This window comes from Pelodiscus sinensis, chromosome 5 (genome assembly GCF_049634645.1).
Source record: "Pelodiscus sinensis isolate JC-2024 chromosome 5, ASM4963464v1, whole genome shotgun sequence".
NCBI classification, from domain to species: domain Eukaryota; kingdom Metazoa; phylum Chordata; order Testudines; family Trionychidae; genus Pelodiscus; species Pelodiscus sinensis.
In genome coordinates this window covers 108,914,260-108,932,647 of record NC_134715.1, presented here as the reverse complement: position 1 = coordinate 108,932,647, position 18,388 = coordinate 108,914,260, and the positions used below count along the sequence as shown (strand labels likewise).

General features: G+C 41.2%; 1 long non-coding RNA gene across 1 annotated transcript in view; it reads right to left on the bottom strand.

The window, feature by feature from the left end:
* Window positions 1-11,077, bottom strand: part of LOC142829480 (uncharacterized) — a 63,795-nt gene extending 52,718 nt beyond the window's left edge. Inside the window, exons 1-2 of the long non-coding RNA XR_012903905.1 lie at window positions 10,694-11,077; window positions 9,677-9,713 (exon numbers count right to left, since the gene is read on the bottom strand). This is a non-coding gene — a long non-coding RNA (uncharacterized LOC142829480). The remainder of the gene's footprint in view (window positions 1-9,676; window positions 9,714-10,693) is intronic.
* Window positions 11,078-18,388: the final 7,311 nt, after the last annotated feature.

The window sequence follows — 18,388 nt, the reverse complement described above, 5'->3', positions numbered from 1 at the left end:
ACAGATATCCCTCAGCATTACATTAGCCAGAGAACAGTTATATCAACTATACCAGCCAGAGGAAAGTTCATCTATTTCATAGCAAAAGCATGTACTCATGAATAGATGTGTTTGGATGCATCTGGACCGGAATAAGTTTAACAGAAGGAATTAAGAAGAAACTAACTGACTAATAAACTAACATTTTAAATGAAATACTCTTTAAGAATTCTTGAGCTAGGCAAGAAAAATGTCAATTATTAAGATACAGTAGATCTATAGTGAAGAGAACCGTGTCACTCAAGACCCTTTGCAATCAAAATATTTAGTAAATATGTGGTTCAATATAAACAGAGGAAAAAAGTAGAGAGCTTTCAATTTGTGCCTAATATGCACAGTATTAAGGGAGAAGCAATAGTATAAAATACAGAAAGTTAGTGGGAGAGTTTTCTTTTTCTTCCCAAGCAAAGACGTTAGAACTATTTTGAAGAGTTATTATCCTCAGATCTCTCAGGAAAGCTGTGGTAGACATGACTGCACCCGTAATATTGAATATCGTTATTGGACTTTTTCTTGTCTATGTCACACTAGTTCAAATCTAGTTAGTATATTACCTTTAATTAATTGAGTGTTTATGCATTTAAAATTTATTCACTTGTGAATATAGTGAAATTTCCAGGATTTATGATGGGAACATTTTTTAACAGCAGCATGTGTTTCCTTACAATTTGTATAGCTTCATTCATTATAATTTTTCCTGATGTTTTGCCTACCATATTATTAACTTCCCCAAAGTAATGAAATACCAGCTTGTCTTCTTACAGCAGAGAAATGAGAGGAATAATTATGAATGTGGAAATCCTAGTGAAAACATGCTTCTATTGAAAGAGGCTAGTGGTCCAAATAGAAGTTTGCTGGATTTATGAAGACTATAAAAAAAAAAAGCAAACATACAGGAAAACAGATGCATTTTTTCATCCAAAATCTTGGAAGCCCTATACATTGAAAAGCATGTTTTTTAACATTCACGCCACTATTCACAAAAAATTATATTTTACTATAAGTTATAAAGTTTGAATAAATCATCAAAGTTTCAAGTACTTGCCATGCATAAATATTTAATCGTTTAGAAGTGTTCTTTTTAAAAAATGTAAGAGTTTGTAAGCATAGTATTTGATTTGTTACTTCTGCAGTAGTGAGATTGTTTTTGATTCAGTAGGATTGCCCTTTAGAATACTTTACAGTGTGGAATTTACAATAATGGGAAAATGGATAATATTCAGTGGTGGTAGAGGATTTTTTTTCTCCAGCTTGCTAGTGAGAAGATGAGATGAAAAGCCTGTGAAATCACTTCCAGAATGTGTTGTGGACCACTGGTTAATTTACAAAGATCCAAAGCTGACAGGACCACCATGGTCATTCATATTTATTATTCAAGAGGGTGGGTGTTTTGGATTATCGCTTTCAAAACCAAGCTTGTAAAAAAAAAAGTTACCAAAGGAGGAAGGTGTGGAGTATAAGCAACTGGCCTCATTAAGCATCAAAATCTGTTCTAAGATATTCTTCCCCTCTGATTTAAGCTATTTGTATTATTGCATGTGTGCTCTTCATTGTTATTTCTCACAACAACTCAGGCCTGCTTCTGCACTCTGTCGTCTGGGTGGCCACTCATAAAAAAAACTTGATTTACATTCTTGCTTCACACTCTCCACCTTTTTACTTCCTGTTGCTTCTGCAGTCTATGTTTTGCTTGCCTTTCCTGATCTTTTAGATTTAAGATTGTGCTGAAATACTTTTGCATGTGTACAGATAGAATAAAAGAACAACTGGCTCAATTTTTAAATAATGTGTTTATAATTTGTCTTTCAAGGTACTGACAACTCCTTGACTTTCTGAATCTAGGAGATTTCTTGATGTTGACAAAACAGTTCAAAAGTACAGGTGAACAGTTCTACCATAGAACTGTTCTATGCTTACAAATTACATGAATTATTATTTCACGTCTAAATTGACAAGTCCATATTTCTTTATTTTGGATTTTATGAAAAACAAATTAATTAACCATATTAAAATCGTGATTACATTGAGCCCATGATAACATTCATTACAGTGGATCAGAATCCATTCTCGTGTTATCAGAAACATAGTCACCTAATAACAAGTTAAAAACTATGAGCTTAGTCATGTGCAGCTGAGCATTTTGCAGGAATTTGCAGGAGGACACACAGCACTTTTTTAGGAGCAAACCCTTTGGAGGCAGATCTTTGGCCTGCAGTGGAGCTGTAAAAAGTTAAGGATCTGCCCCAGTGACTACAATTCATTGACATAACAGAAAATACCAAACTTCTACGTGGGGGAATAGCAATAATAATACAGTAGCACCTCTGAGTTATGGACATCTCAGGAATGGGGGTTACCCAGAAAAGTTTGCAATATCTGAAATGTTTGTAACTCTGAACAAAGCACAGGTCAGGCTCCAGATCCAGCAACTGATGCTCCAGGCCTGGCTTCAGCAGTAGCTGAGCTTCCTACTCAGTCCCAGCATGAGTTTGCAAGTTTGTCCCCTTCCCAACAGGGGGTCTGTGAGTGTGGAAACAGTGTGTCCCTTTCCAAGGGGAGGGGAGTTAAAAACAGCTTGGCGATGGGGGTGAGGGTGAAAGTTGTGAAGTCCCCCATGCTTCTCCTGCACTTCTGACTCCCTCTGACTTCCTTGCACTGACAGCATCAGTGTCTTGCTGTAAATAGCTGCTCTAGGGGTAGAGGTAGGGGCTGTAGACAGGTGTTACTTCCTTTAAGATGCCATACAATATTTGCTTTTTTTTTTTCCTCTGTTACTGCCTGATTGGTTACTAGACAAGCCTGCTGACAAGAGGGGCAAAGGGGGGCAACTGCCCCGTGGCCTGGCGATTCTAAGCGGCCCAATCTGGATCCCGGACACCATCACTGCTACGGTAGCAGCACCAGAGCCCTGGGTCCACCATGCAGTACACTCTGGGCAGCTCTAAGGGTGGAGGGCCTGTGGCATGCTCAGGATGGTGCTGAGGGAAGGTTGCCCCAGCCCCACACCTTCCATCACATGTCCCGACCCTTCCACAAGCATGGAGCTCCCCTCCCCTTACCCTGCCCAGAAGCCTGGTGTGGCTATCAGCTCTCCTGTCACTTGGTGTCCAGTTGTCTGATCAGTCTGTAATGCTGGTGTTCGTATCTTTGGGGTTCTTGTGCCACTTCGAAAATCAATGCTGATGTCATGTATTTTTCATGCTTTTTACTCAATGTTGTAAATGTGAACACCGAAGCAGAGAGAGGGTAAGGGTGAAATTCACTCCTGCACTGATGGACAATTCAACAATTATTAATTGTATTGCAGCAATGTTTGGAGGCACCACTTGAGATCAGGTCCCCATTGTATGACAGAATGTGCCAACAAATTTTTTTTAAAAAAGCTACACAGCCACAAAAAAGTATAACCTGTATAAATAATACAGACCAAACAAGCATTGATAACCCTATTTTAACCTAACATGACATAAATGCAATGACAAAATGCTAATGAATCTGCCATGAGCATACTGTGTTGAGGTAGCCACAGAGCTCATGAAATGATCTGGTGGACCATATATGGCCCGTGGACCATAGTTTGGGTACACAAGGATTAAATGGTGTGAATGAGATCACACCGAAAGTATATGGTGGCATGAGAAACTAAACACAATTTCTCAAGTACCTACCTAGTGTTTTAACTCTTAGCCACAGGACAATGTTGTTCACATGTATTTAAGTCCCATTACCTCCTCTTTTGAGGACTGAAGTAGAGCATACATCTGATGCTGCCCCTTTGTGGAGGGATCAATTTTACTTAAGTGACTTGCTCCCAGAGCTAATGAAAGACTTTCCCAGGGCCTGGGGGTAGCTGGTTCCAGGGCACCAGGAAGTGGTGGGGCCTCGGGTGGAGGGGTGGGTTTGAGGCTAACTTCCTTCAGCCAGCCCCTCAGTCCCACTGAGCTGCAGTGTGTATGCCTCTAGGGGGCCAGCAATGATTTAAAGAGCCCTGAGTTCTAGCTACTGCAGTTGCTGAGGTAGCATCAGTAATGGCCAGGAATTCCAGACCCTTTTAAATCACCAGGTAGGGTTGCCAGATACTTTCACAAAAAATACCAAACATGGCGGGAAAAAAATTGGTTGAGCAAAAAAAAAAAAAAAAAACCCCACGCAATTAAAAAAAGGGACACTGTGCCTTTAAATCTCCCCCCACCAAATGCGGCAGGGAAGAAGGTCCCATGCAGCCTTCTGGCCAAGAAAAACAGAAAGTTCCGGACATTTTACAAGTCTGTTATTTTCTGTTTCAGGACAGAGGCCACAAATACTGGACTGTCTGGGCCAATACCGGACACCTGGCAACTCTATCACCAGGCCCTGGGGCAGCTGTCCACTTTGGCTCTCCTTGTCAGCAGCCCTGCTTGCCCCAAGTCACTTTAGTGAAGAGAGACTAGAATTCAGGGTCAGACTCTCAATCAGTGGCTCTAATCATTTGACAGCATAGCCTCAAACCAGCAGAAAGTTAGTGAATGATCCCAAAGGACCCTTAAAGACTGATAAAAATATAAGAAAGAAAAAGCATAGGAGAGAGGGGAAAAACACTGAGGATTTCTTTGGGGGGGGGGGGGATAAAAACCAAAAATAAGCAGAGGCAGCAATGAATTCAATGGCTATTTGGGCTAAAATGTACCACTCCTCCTTTACTTGGAAAAATCTTCAAATAAAACAAATATTTGACTAAAGCCTCTTTGATTTCAGAAGTTTCATAGTGTCTTTCTTAAGTGTTTTGTTTTAAATGATGAAGTCTTAATAAATAGTGGACACATAATAAGCTTCTGTGGGATTTGGACTTTATCCCACAAGTGAGAGGAAGACCTCATAACTCAAAGAGTGATGAAGCCACAGGAGAGTTATGAAGGTTTTCCGCACTAGTGGGATTAATTCCATATTCCACAGATGCCCATTATATAGAGGTTCTCTGTTTATACTGCAAGGAGGCAAAAAGCATTTTTATTAGATTAAAATGTCAAGGTTTAATATAAATGTCATAGTCAGAGAAGTAAAGAACAGCTGCTTTGTGATGTCACAAAGAATTCTGAAAGTAGCAGTAGAGTTAGTGGAGAGACATCCAAATGAAAATATTAATTCATTAATAATATTTGTGTTGTGAGTATATACCAGTACTGATTACTTTATTTTTAATTCAGTCACTCTTAGGTGGCTAAAAAAAGAACATTTATCGAAGAGGATTCTTAATATGTTGATACTTTCAGTTTATTGCTTGTATAAATTAAAGATCCCTTGCTAAAAGACATGCAGGTCAAATATCCACTCTTCTTGAGTTATGTTGCCTCTTGTCAGTCTTACAGCCTATCCAAATTCATAATTTTATTTTACATCAAAATGGGCACAGGTAAGTACAAACCCTTACACTTCGCTGCTATCCTCACTGTGGAGAAATTTGATTTTGAGTGGCTTGTTCTTCAAATCTTTGTTTCAGAAAAGCAATGGGATGAAATGTGTTCACATATATAAAAGGCAGAGGCAGAGTGTGGTGCTATTGTTTATGTTTATTTGGGGGGCTTTTTTATGGAATATAATATTTTCCTGAATTATTGCTTTCCCTACAATACTTTCAGTCACAGATAAAATAAATACTGAAGATTCCCTGTCGACTCACTGTTACAGTAGAACCAGAACTTTTGATTTATGTGAAATGAAACCAATTTAAATAGTTTCATAAAGCAAATAATGATTTTGCAGCAGGAGAGCAAATATTCACTGACACATACCTTGTTGTTTGTTTTTGTGCATGTGTATGTACAATAACAAATGACTGATTCTCTTTACTCATACACACGATAATAAATAACTGATTATATATAATACAGTACAATTGCTCCTGAGTCAGAACATTGAATATGGGATTGGATTATACTTTACAGCTCAAATTTTCCAAATGAACAGGCCAAATCTGAATACCAAACCCAAGCTTTATTTCTAAAGCCAAAGGGTAAAATACTTCTCTTGCTACATAACAGAGAGCCATGAGAATATCAAAATGCAGCCGCTTTCCATCACATAGTGGGGACACAGCCATCCTGTTTACTTAGAGGGTAGAGAGTGCAAGTCAGCTGGGAGAGACATATTTGGTGCACCTCTGACTGCTCCTTTTGAAAGAAGCAACATGTATTTCTGTTGCTCCCTGGGGAACTGGCAGGTCATATGGCACTGGCTCCCTCCTTGATTCAGGGTGTGAGAAAAAAAACAGCTGGATGGGGATTGGGGAAGGAGAAGCAGCAGCAAGAAGCACAAGCAGACAACATGATTAACTGTTTTCCAAAAAGGACAAGAATGAATGGCAGGCAAAATTGCTGTAGTTGCCATGAGGATGCTAAGTGATTCTGAAGAGGATAGATTCTGAAGGGATTTGAGGAGACATCATCCTTGAGACAGTCTAAAAAGTAATCTCCTACTATCAATAAGTTTGGGGACCCTTAAATTATGTTGATCATGGCAGGATTCATTCTGAGAGGTCAAGAAATCTGAAAAATATTCAAGCTAGATGACTATGGTCCTTTATTGCTGACTTGGTGACAGAGAGCCAAACCTCTTTTGACCGTGGGGTAGCAATCCCACTGTACTGTTGCATGTAGGTCAGAAGGAAGAGACATCCCCTCTCCTAGTAAGGCTACACTGCAGAGTTTTTCCAGAAAATGCCGTTTTTCCAGGAAAACTACACTTACGTCCACACTACAATTGTGTTCTTTGACAGAAAGTCAAAAGAACACAGGGGTTTTTCTGACAGTGGTAAACCTCTTTCTACGAGGAAGAAACCTTTTTCCAAAAGAGCTCTTTCAGAAAAAAGGCGTGTGTGGACGGGGAAGAGGGTTTTTTTCCGAAAAAAGAGGCCTCCAAGAAAAAGCACAGGTGCCCTGGTGGCCACTCTGTCCATAGTAATCACAACTTAAATGTGAGATAGCATCCAATCAACATGGATACTATCTTTCAAAAAAGCAGATTTTTGTCAATGTGCTTTTGCTGTGTGGACGCTCTCTTTCGAAAGAAGTTTTTCTGGCAGATCTGTTCCGGAAAAGCTTCTTCTGAGTGAAGCCTGCAGTCTAGACATAGCCTCCTAGTTCTCTTCCCCTACTAATACAATGGTGCTGTGAGGACACTTAATGTATTTATTTTTAAGGCATTTAGAACATTGCTTATCCACTTTAGCTATTTAAAGATGTAGTTTAGTTATAAAACCACAAATGTCAATTTATTTTGCCTTATCTTTGCTTCCTCCATATCAAAAGGCCCTAATCCGATATCAGCAATAGTGGAAATGTACTATCCCTGGAATCTTTATCAGGGTCTCAGGTAATGGTATGGTGGTTGGCTGTTAGCCCAAGAACTGCAAATGGGAAGAAATCAGGAAGTAGTAGATCTTGAGGTGAAGGCAGAAAAGGGGTAAGGGAGAGGAAGAATGATGGCTTATGAACTAGTACCGTAGGTCTCCCTATAATTCCTCTCATCAGGGTATCTAAGCCAGCAGTTCCCAATTTATTTATCATTGTGGACCGTATAAGCAGCTCACAGTGTGTAACCTGGGCCACAGGGCAGTGGCTGTCTGGACTCCTCCCTCCCCCAGAGTTTGTGGGGCCAGCCAGTTGCATTGGACCCCCAAACCTGCAAGGCAAGGCAGCAGCCGCAAGCATACAGGGCTGGAAGACAGCCCAAAATATCCTACCCCTGAGGGGCTAGACAGCTGCTCTAGACCCTCAATCCTGTAGGGCTGGGTGGGAGCCACAGAACCCCACTGTATGGTTACCATGTGCCCCAATCAACTCCAGGCCTTGTGGGGCCGACTGACTGGATGTAGAGACCCTGGACCATAGATGTGAGGGACCAGGTAGCTGCCCGGGAGCTCATGAGACTGGGGTGCAGCCATAGACTCACACCCTGCAGAACTAGCTGGCAGTTCCAGACCTCTTGTACCCTTCAAGCAGTAGTCCTGGATCACCAGAGGTGGTTAGACTGGGAGAAAGCCCTGGATCTTGGACCCTGTGAGATTTTTCAGGGATAGACCTCAGATTTTGCAGGCATAGACAGGGACTGTGCCAGACTGGGTGATAGCTCCCCACACTGAGTGGAAGGTCCAGAGCTCATGGGCAGTAGCCCCATACCCTCCATTTTTGTGGAACCAACTAGGAGTACCAGGCCCCCATCTGTAGCCACGTAGCTGCCCTGGACCCCTGAAACTCATTTAACCGACCCCGATGAGAGCCCCTGATGGGAGCCCCAGACCCAGCATGTGGACAAGGAGGATCCAGTGGATTTCCAGAAAGTCTTTGACAAGGTCTCTCACCAAAGGCTCTTAGGTAAATTGGCTGATGGGATAAAAGGGATGGTTCTGTCATGGATTGATAACTGGTTAAAAGCCAGGAAATAAAAGTTAGGAATAAATATTCTGTTTTAGAATGGGGAGAGGTAACTGCTGGTGTCCCTCAGGTGTCTGTTCTGGGACCAATATTATTCAACATATTCATAAATGATCTGTAGAAAGAGGTGAATGAGGTGACAAAATATGCAAATGATATGAAACTGCTCAGGATAGTAAACTCCAAAGCAGACTGTGAAGAACTGTGATCTCACAAAATTAGGCTACTAGGCAACAAAATGGCAAATGAATTTTAATGTTCATCAATGCAAAGTAATGCATATTGGAAAACACAATCCCAACTACATGTACAAAATGATGGAAAGTAAATTAGCCATAAAGAGACATCTTGTGGAATCACTGTGAATAGTTCTCTGAAAACATCCACTCAGTGTGCAGCAGCAGGAAAAAAGCAAATAGAATGTTAAGAATAATTTTTAAAAAGAATATAGAATTAAACAGAGATTATCTTATTGCCTCTATAGAAATCTTTGGCACGCACACATCTTGAATTCTGCGTTCAGATGTGGTCAGCTCATCTAAAAAAAAAAGGTATCGTGGCACTGGAAAAAGTTCAGAAAAGGGCAACAAAAATGTTTAGGGTTTTGGAATGACTGGGACTTTTCAGCTGAGAAAAGAAAAGACTAAAAGGGGATATGATAGAGTGGCTGGTGTGCAGAAAGTGAAGTTATTTACTAGTTCCCATAACACAAGAACTATGGGACACCAAATGAAATCAATAGGTAGTAAGTTTAAAACAAACAAAAGGAAATGTTTCTTCATGAAGCTTACAGTCAACCTGTGGAGCTCCTTGTCAGAGAATGTTGAGAAGACAAGGACTTTAACTGGGTTAAAAAAAACCCTAGATAACTGCATGGAGGTTAGGTCTATCAATGCCTATTAGCTAGGATGAGTAGGAATGGTGTCCCTAGCCTCTGCTTCTCAGAAGCTGGGAATAGGTGAGAAGGGAGGGATCACTTGATGACCTATTCTGTTCATTCCTTCTGGGGCACCTGGCAGTGGCCATTGTTGGAGAACAAGATACTAGGCTACAAGGACCTTTCGTCTGACCCATTATGGCTGTTCTTATGTTCTTAGGACTCTGAAGCCCTTGAGGCCCAACAGCCGTTAGCACACAGCTGGGCCTCAGCTGTGTTCTAATTGGCCTGGATTCAGTCTACAGGCTGTGGATTGAGAACTGCTGATCTATGCATTGAGGGTTGTACTTACCCAGGAAAACTCCTTCTGAGCTCAACTGGAGATTAGTCTGAATAAGAATGGGAGAAAGAGAAAAGTTTTAAAAAGTGACTCCAATAAACATTGGAAACTCAGATTACAATTAATTTTGTGAAGTGTAGATTTTTTCCCATCTGGGTAAATAATATTTTATAAAAACAACTTTTAAAATTACACATTGGGTCCATCTCTCTTCTCAGCTTTGATGATTATATACTAGCATAACCCAATTAATTTAGGTGGAGCTATTTCTAATTTCCACCAGTGAGACAAGAGAATCAGACCTTTTCTGCTGACCAGCATAGCAATCTGGTTGATGAGAAAGCATTAAGGCTTCATGTATGAATCCACTAGTAGATTATGTATGTTATTTGTATTGTAAGTGCATTATTCATATTACAATAGCACTAACATGTCCTAACTGAGATTGGGGCCATTCACTGTTAAATACACTCAGTAAGAGTCCCTGTCCCAAAGAGTTTATAGTTTAAATACACAAGACAATGAGTGGGAGAAGAAATAGAAGGAAAGTAATTTTCTTAAGGTCACAGCAGTCCAATGGCAAAATTGGGAATAGAGCACTGGAGTGGTTTCTAACTGGATCACTAGATATGTATTTGGAAACATCTCATTTAATCAGATAGCTGCTTAAGCCCCTTTTGAAGATATTTTAAATGTTAATATTGTTAAAGCTGGGGCTTCTAATGGCATTGTCCTAGCTATTCTTACTACAGGGAGAAGAAGAAATTAGAACATACAAGAACCACAGGAAAATGTTTGAGTAGTGCAAATTTTGTTGAATGCATTAGATCTTTACAGCCAGCTACATACTTTAATGAGTGCTTACTGACTAGTGCATACAGGCATCCACAGCCCTTTTAGTGGACGTTACTGTTACTGGATTATCTAGTTCTAGTTTCAATGAGCCATATCATACACAAAGGCAGGAAACCAAGCAAAAACCACACACACACACACACACAAATGACCAAATTTTGAAACTGGACTCACATGGAAAAATCTCTCCAGCCCTGTGGAAGCCTCTATTCACAGTCTCTAGTTCTTTATATTGCTGGGGAGGGATGGCTGGGTGCTGAAGGGTCGGGATTGCAGAGAAAGATTTCTCCATGTAAGATAAAACTGATCCTCTCCCCATTGTTCTGTACAGAATCACATTGTATACTGTCAAGCCCTGGGACAGGACATATGCACAGGCTCCATTGAGGAAGCAATGGAAGCAGCATATTCCCTCACGTAGCTATGATGCCTCGAGAGACCCGTGACTGAGGAGTGGTCACTGCAGTAGATGTCTGCAGTTCATGGGATTTCGTAGCAGGACTTGGGACGTTCCCAAGTGAGGAAGGCTTAGCGTATTCTACTTCACAATTGAGCAAGCCTCTCCCACATCCTGATGGGATGATTCATAGCTGAAATTCATTCAGGGCAGGACTTGGCACGGAGTCCATTGTGAGCTAAAAAGTTCTTTTCTCCATGAAAATCAGCACATTCCTCGTCTAAAGTCTCCCTTTCTTGAAATGTGCTTGGCCACCAGAGGAAAGCGGGGGAGGAGGTAGTGGTGGCAGATGACATAGTATAGAATACAGCATCCTCTCCATGATCGATGTGTGTACCCCCTTGGGGTATGACTTCAATTTGTTCCTTGGAATATGCATCAAGCAACGCCGCAAACAAATATATTTCTCTGTCAAACAGTTCACTTCCTCTGGAGTCTGTAGACAATTTAAGAGCTAATATGCCATACTGTATGTGGTGGGAGAAGGTTGTTTTTTTGCCAGTAAACTGCATCAGCATCTTGCTAGCTCTAAAATTCAGTTTGCATTAACCTAAAGGATAGCAGACATCTTAGAAGCAAAACCCACCTATTACTTGCCAATAAACTGACTGATTCAAAGCTTTCAGCTGCTAAGGAGCTTCTCAGATATCCCACCATAATGAAGCTAAAACATCAAAACTTCTGGAACCTTTTCAAGAGTAAAAAACAACAAATTTGGTGAGCCAATTTCAGCCCAAAGGCACACAGAAGTCTCACTGAATGAAGTCTAGTCTTACAAATGACAGGCTCATAGAGTCTTGTCATGTCTCTCTTGTCTTATCTGTCTTTATAGTCTTCATGTCAATGTACCAGTGTTACCTAATTTGTTTCTTAGTAGAATTTAGAACTGGTGAAAGAGGCTAGATTGTCAGTACAGAAAGTGGAAATGCTCCATTGATACACACAGAACAATCATGCCTTCCATTTCCATTGCACCTCCCAGTCAAAAATTTCAAAGAAATCACCATTAATTAATGAATTAAGCCTCAGAATGAATCACCAAAAGGAGCAAAGTTTTTTCATCATTTACATGTGGTGAAACTGAAGCACAGTGATTTTTGTGTCTTGCTCAGAATGATACAAAGTCCATGGCAGAGCTTAAATATCCCAGATCACAATTCTGGGGCCTGAACATGCTTTCTTTGGAATAAACTCCTTTCTCAGTTCCTTCATTGTGCACTAGGGAGAGAACAGGTGTTCTGGGAAAGCTGGGGGCCTGGCCAGGTTAAAGCAGACTCGGGATTGCTGTAATAAACACTCTGCTTCCCATGGTCTTTGAGTAAACACAAAAGGCTATAGAGCAAGGCCAGTGTGGAACCTTAAAATCAGTTCTGTACAGGATGTATCCTCGAAGGCATCTTGTCTTTAAGGCTTGACTGTGTGCTGCCTAGGCACTACAGAGAATTGGATCCTGTGTTTTAAGAGCAACACTATAAGCCCCCCCCCCCCCCCCCCCCGCCGTTATAGGCAGAGCTGGCAGGGCCACCTATTAAGGTTTTTCCCCCTTCCCATTATAAGACTGTTTTCAGTTGCTTGCAACTTTTGCCAAACATTAACCATTTAGGACAGGGGTGGGGAGCCTCAAGCCCAGGGACCAGATGCAGCCAACAGCTTGCCTGGATCTGGCCACCAAGGCTCAGGGTTTCCCCTCAGCATGGGGAAGCCCATACTGACACTCCAGCCTCCCCACTTCCCTCCCACCCCATCGCGCTACTCCCATGCAAGGCTGGAGCACTCAAAATATACGAGACTAAGCCTCCCTAGGCTCTGGTGTTCAAGGGGAATGTGGAGAATGTTTTTCTCATTCTCAGTCTGGGGCCACATCAGTGAGGGTTTGTGGGTTTGGTTTGGTTGGTTTTTGTTTGTTTTTTTGCTTCTCACTTGTGTGCAACCCCTCCCCCTAGACTGATTTTTCTTTATCAATGGCTCTTGACCCAAAAAAGGTTCCCCACCCCAGATTTAGGCAGACGTTTTCTATTCAGAGTCTCTGCCTCAGACTGAATGTATTTGAAAGTTTTAGCAAAAACACTTAATCCGTTTCCAAGAATGAGATTTAAGGAGAAAATGTGATCCAGTAACATTTGCCCCTCCCCTATCAGTCCCATACAAAGCAATACTCATCTCACTGCTGATATATATGCCAGTGCTTTGTAACTACGGTTTAAGGTACATCAGATAGTGATTTGCTATGCCATTATAGCATGCATTTAGTTACTGTTGAAAGGCCTGAAAATAAATGTCTCCACAATCTCTCCTGATGCTCATTCCACTACAAATATGGCCTGTCCCTCACCTGGAAAGGGATACATACAACTTGTATGTTTGAATACAGTTTTTCACACTTATCCCAGGACTCTGATGTACCTGGAATGGTATTATACATGTCAGGTTAATTTAACTGCAGTGCTTCTCAGGAGGAGCAAGAGTACTGAGACAGATTCTCCAATTATGTTCTATAAACAAGTTCAGATAGAAGATGGATACATACGCTTTATAAGCATACACACACATAATGCAATAGAGATCATTAATCAAATGAGAATTAAGGATACTGACATTTTCTTTTAAAAACAATGGGAAAAAATTATTTGGATAGAGCCTAATCTTCAAGGGGATAAATTCAAGAGAAACAGTTTTAACCACAACTATTAACATATTTATGCACTATTTGCATATTACGTCTCTCAAAACTGATTTTAAAATTCCTGTATATCCTGGTGCATAAAAATGTACTAACGGGAGGTCCAGAAATCCTAAAACTGACAGAATTTGTCATTATCCCAATAGATATTAAACCTTTACTTTAGCAATAGAAGGTAAATATCATAAACAAAGTTAACCACTCTTAGCATTTCCATTAAGAGAAAAGGATTTCATCAAGGAAAACCAAGATTACCTTTCAATTCTTCCTTCCTTATGAAAAATAAATACTTTAGTACTTTGATCTTTGACCTATATTCCTACAATTAATTCCACATCATATTTCTACATATTGCTCTCCAAGGAGAATCAAGTTTACACTCACCCCCAATGCAAACTGTAACAGCACTTAATTAGGTGTTAATTTATGTAGTACTTAGCATGAACTTCTGGCACTTTTTGAAGTAGGAAGCATAAGTGTACACATGTTATCACCTGCCTACATCAAGTAACAGAGGCCACACAATCATCAGGTATCTTGGGCTTTATAATGTATCGAGTAACATTTATAACCCTGTTGTACCTGGATTTCTATAGGTTAGACCTGTCTCCAGTGTACATTAATATATATGTCTGAAGCACTCAAAACACTGATTGTAAGTGGTTCAAAACAACTGGAAAAATAGGGGAAACAGATGTTGAGCAAGCCTACAGCTAGGCTATTTGAAACACTTTCAGTTTTAGAGGAAGAGTGCAACAGACAAATATTTCATATTCTCACATCCGCTATGTGAATGGAAGAGGTAGGCCAAATTCTGCTTTCATTATAGTAAATCTGGAATAATTCTACTAAAACTATACAGATGCATCTAGACTGGCAAGTTTTTGCGCAAAAGTGGCTGCTTTTCCGCAAACTTTTGCCGCCTGTCTACACTGGCCACGAGTATTTGCGCAAGAACACTGACTTTGTACTGTACAAAATCAGTGGTTCTTGCGCAAATACTCCGACGCTCCCACTCAGGGATAAGCCCTCTTGCTCAAGTTATTCTTGAGCAAGAGGGCCAGTGTAGACAGACAAGTTAATTTCTTGCGCAAGAAAGCCCGATGGCTAAAATGGCCATCGGAGCTTTCTTGCGCAAGAGAGAGTCTACACTAGAACGGATGATTTTGCGCAAAAGCAAATCTTTTGTGCAAAGGCACATGCCAGTATAGATGCTCTCTTGCGCAAATACTTTTAACGGAAAAACTTTTCCGTTAAAAGTATTTGTGTGAAATCATGCCCAGTCTAGACGCAGCCTACTTGTTTAGAGTGACAAAAGTGGGCAAAGTAATATTTTTTATTGGACCAATTTCTGTTGGTAAGAGAAACAAGCTTTCAACCTTAGAGAGAGATCTTCCTCGGATCTTCCTGCGAACAGCATAAGTCATTCCAGGTGCTGAATCTATGACAGAGGGTGGCAAAATGAAGGACACAGAGAAAAACACATTCAGATGCAAAGCCTGATGTATGTCTGCTCTTTTGTATCTTTGTGATGGAACTCTGCTAACCTGTGTTTCTAGAAAGCACACACACTTTGCCCCTCACATCTCAAAGATGTAATAGAGTAAGTGCTGTGGCGAGGTCTCATCTCATGCTTCTTTTCAGAAATGTACTTCAGAATTGGGACCATTGTAAAGCATTTTTCATAAACTATTAAAATGAACTGAAACTCACCAGAGATGTTCATGATCCTTGATTTTTTCATCATTTTTGTTCGTGTCAGATTCTGATATCCATTCCTTTCTCACATTTACAATGCGCTTATGCCACAAGTATTCCTACTGAAATCAAACTTGGTATTACAATGCCAACATTTCTGATTGTCTGGAAATAAAAACACCATTCTGTTTGAAGCAAACTACTGATTACTATCACAGTGGTTAAAAACAGATTTGGTTGCCAGTACCTCATTTTTTTGAATATACGTATCAATTTCTGTACAACCATTGCCATAATGAAATAATCTGAAATACAGTCAAAATAAATGAATGAATCACAGCATTTGGGAGAACACAATTGAAGAGAAGGGATTTTTTCCTACAATAACTTCATGTGTGGCTAGCTAAAAGTCATCTGGGAGAATATTAAATGTATTTACGGCCTATATACTACTGCTAGTAATAAATATGTAATTGTTCTATTTTTATAAGTCAGTATTAGTCATTAATTTTTTCTGTAAAATTATAAGTCTTAGTTAGCCATTCATTTACAATTTAAATGCTGCTTTCCCCCAAAGCAACTTAAAGTGCATAATATTCAAACATACATTTTTCATAACCTAATAGTAAAATGGAGTCCAAATAGGCTGGTGCAAGTTGGAGCTCAGTGCAAAAAGATCACATGTAAAGCAAAAATCACAAATGTAAGTTCTCCAGTAATTGGAACAAAGGCAAAGCCACTTACCCAGGTTGGCATTTGTTGCAAGTGAAATGTTGCACAACTAATTTATTCATTTTTTGTTTTTTGAAGCAGAGAAGGAAGTATGGTAGTTACAAGGGAAACTTTCATTTCCATATATGTTCTCCTGTACCATCAGAGATAATCTTCACAACAGCTATAGAATAGCAAAGAATAGTGGACAGAAGACTGTCTTGGGGATGAAGAAGTCTTGTCTAGTGGATTGCTCTTGAGACTGGGAGACACATACTCTTGAATTCCAGTCCTTGCCTGACAATGAACCTCTGGCTGTGATCCTCCAAAGCCTTGTACTTTTGTGCAGTCACGTATACCCATACAAAATGAGTATGAAACGTCATCATTCTGCTTTAGTAATAATGTTTTGCACTCATTTTGCATAGCTATTAATGATGATACAAGGCACAGGACTTTGAAGAATCAGGCCCAGTCAGTGGCAATGCTCTGGGTACCCTCATGGCCCCACAGTATGCCAGTATTTTTATGGCCGACTTAGAACACTTCCTCAGATCTCGTCCCCAGGTACCTCTCCTTTACTTACACTACATTGACAATATCTTCATCATCTGAACCTACAGGAAGGAGGCCCTTAAATAATCCCAATGGGATTTCAACAATTTCCATACCACTATTAATCTCAGCCGGAACCAATCCATACAAAGATCTAGTTCCTGGACATTATAGTGCAAATAAATAATGGTCAAATAAACCCCACACTAGACCAGAAACCTACTGGTTGCTATACCTACATGCTCCCAATTTTCATCCAGAACACATTCCACGATCCATTGTCTGAAGCCAAGCCCTAAAATACAACCACATTTGCCCCAATCCCTCAGACAGAGATAAACACCTATTTTATCTCTATCAAGCATTCTTAAAACTACAATATCCACCTGGGAAAGTGAAAAAACAGATTGACAGAGACAGGTGGGTATGCAGAAGTCACCTACTGCAGGACATACCCAACAAAGAAGGCAACAGAATGCCATTGGCAACTTCAAGGATCTGCAACCTATCCTAGATGACAATCCCTCACTCTCACAGACCTTGGGAGACAGCTCAGTCTTTGCTTACAGGCAGCTCCCGTGCCCCGGTCTCAAGCAAATACTAACTACCAGCTACACCCCACACAACAGAAACACTAACCTGGGAACCAATCCCTGCACAAACCTTGTTGCCAAATCTGTCCACATACCTAAGAGTCCATACATTGTAGGACTTAACCACATCAGCTACACCATCAGGGACTCATTCACCTGCACATCTACTAATGTCATAGATGTCATCATGTGTTGGCAATGCCCTGGTGCCATGTGCATTGGTCAAACCAGACTGGTCTCTATGGAAGAGAATAAATGAACACACATCAGATATCAGGAATGGCAACATTCAAAGATCAGTAGGAAAGCACTTCTATCTCCCTGGTCACCCAGTAGCAGACTTGAAAGGTACCATACCTGAGCAAAAAAATGTGAAGACCAGACAGCATCGTGAAACTGTAAAACTAGAATTCATATGCAAACTCGATAAAGGTTGGACCTTCTTGGTGTGGCACCCTCAGGACCCGACCAGTCCTGGATAAGGGATTTTGCTGGACCAGAGAAAGAGTATGTCTACACTACAAAGTTAATTCGAACTAACGTCCGTCGAACTAAGTAAAGTCGAACTAACTTTGATAGGCACTACGCTAGTTCGAACTTAATTCGAACTAGCGGAGCGCTTAGTTCGAACTAGGTAAACCTCATTGCACGAGGACTAAGCCTAGTTTGAACTTACTAGTTCGAATTAAGGGCTGTGTAGCCCCTTAATTCGAACTAGTGGGAGGCTAGCCCTCCCCAGCTTTCCCTGGTGGCCACTATGGGCACCACTAGGGAAACTTGTATGCCCCCCTCCCAGCCCCGGAGCCCTTAAAGGGGCACGGGCTGGCTATGGTGCCCATGCCAGGTGCAAGCCTGCCAGCACCCAGCCAGCAGACCCTGTACCTGGCACGCCATGAGCCAGCCACCCGATGCCCCCCAGCCCTCCGCCTCTTCCTGGGACCAGGCTGGCGGCTCTCGGGAGCCTGGCCAGGCCCGCAAGAGGCGGGCACCCGCCTGGTCTAGTGCAGACATCGTGGACCTCGTCCACGAACTCTGCACTAGGCACAGGAAAGTAGCCATCTAGGGCAGGAGAGCTGCCAGCCTGGCCACCCAGGAGCAGGTTTGCATGAAAATCAGGGTGGTCCACTGAGACCCCCGACCCTGAGCCCTGAGCTTACAATGGCCGTCCTGGGTCA